Consider the following 1575-nt stretch of genomic DNA (forward strand, 5'->3'; position numbering starts at 1 on the left):
TAAGGATGTCAAACCTTAGAGTTTGTTTTATTGCATGATGTTTGTGTAAGAAAAATTATTGAAAACTGTAAGACATCATCAATCAGCTAATTATTAACTGTACACTTAAACTAGGTGGACATAAAATCTAAAATTTAAAAACTAGTTTCAAAAAGTAGACAAAAATTTAAGATCATGAGCTTTTCAATATGGCTTATATTTGTAGTTTCATATTGTTTAAAAGTGCTTCAAATGTACAGCTGGAAAGTTGCTCTTTATACTGTAAATATTGTTGGGATAATATCAGATTGCAAACTGTAAAAACTAATTATTTTTATGGAATGATAAAGTTAACATTGTGATAACCAGTTTTCAATTCTCACTCAAATGTTGATATAATTTTAATAATCTAAATAATCTGTTTTATAACCAACAACATTCTACTGAATTCAAGTTATGAATGTTGCATGATCAGATCTCTGAGTGGGCCTGAATGGTGAGACCTGGAACCGATTCAGGTTGGTGTTAATGACCTGTACCTGCAGAGGACGCGTTCTCCGTAACCTAGTCTTTTGAGCACACTGCACATGAGAACTTAAAGGTCGGCATTCAACTCTTTCCTGTTGTCTGACCATGTAAACCAAACATCTCTCGTAACCTCTCTCTTTTTTTTTTTTTTTTTTTTTTTTTGTGGTACACAGGCCTCTCACCGCTGTGGCCTCTCCCATTGCGGGGCACAGGCTCCGGATGCGCAGGCTCAGCGGCCATGGCTCACGGGCCCAGCCGCTCCACGGCATGTGGGATCTTCCCGGACCGGGGCACGAACCCGTGTCCCCTGCATCGGCAGGAGGACTCTCAACCACTGCGCCACCAGGGAAGCCATCGTAACCTCTCTTCACTGATGGCTTCAGGTCTGTTGATCTTATTCCCAAGAATCAGTATAGACACATTAGAAATGGTTTCAACTGTCATTAGTGAATCAAGTTCTTCTTTTGATTCTAACAGCCTTTTATGATCTGCACAATCCACCAGAAGTGTAATGCCATTGATAGCAGGAAGGTAGTTTTCCCACACTCTTTGATCTTGAACATGTTCACCCAGATCAAAAGTTGCAAAGGTCATGCCAGTAATGGTTAGTTCTTTTGAAAGGGGAGGTAACATTGGGACATATGTCCAAGTCTGTCATCTTTTAGCATATATAGCAATGTTGTTTTTCCCACATTATCCAATCCAAGAAATACCAATTTGCCAGTTCTCTTATATAATCCTAAAAACTGTAGCATTCTGCTGAAACCACTGTATATCCAATCAAATATGAAGGACCTATCCATACCTTAGAGTCTGCGACTGAAGACAATGCTATTCCTTGCTTGGCATTGGCCCTACATCCTCTGAGACTGAACTGAAAATTGTGATGATTGCTTGATGTGCTTTTGCTTCAAAGTCAAATCAATTCCTCTTGGAAAAGATGAACAAGTTTTGTCAATGCGGATGCAAATTTTAAAAGAAAAGAACTTTTCATATTCAATTTAGTTATCTGAAAAATTTTAAGTACGTTTGGAACAACTTGGGTATGTGATATTACTTTCTCAACTT

At 38.2% G+C, this 1575-nt stretch overlaps 1 pseudogene; it reads right to left on the reverse strand.

The window, feature by feature from the left end:
• Nucleotides 1-493: 493 nt before the first annotated feature.
• On the reverse strand, nt 494-1310 carry LOC132494232 (GTP-binding protein SAR1b-like; annotated as a pseudogene).
• Between the last annotated feature and the right edge of the window lie 265 nt (nt 1311-1575).

This window comes from Mesoplodon densirostris, chromosome 7 (assembly GCF_025265405.1).
Source record: "Mesoplodon densirostris isolate mMesDen1 chromosome 7, mMesDen1 primary haplotype, whole genome shotgun sequence".
In the NCBI taxonomy this organism is placed as follows: domain Eukaryota; kingdom Metazoa; phylum Chordata; class Mammalia; order Artiodactyla; family Ziphiidae; genus Mesoplodon; species Mesoplodon densirostris.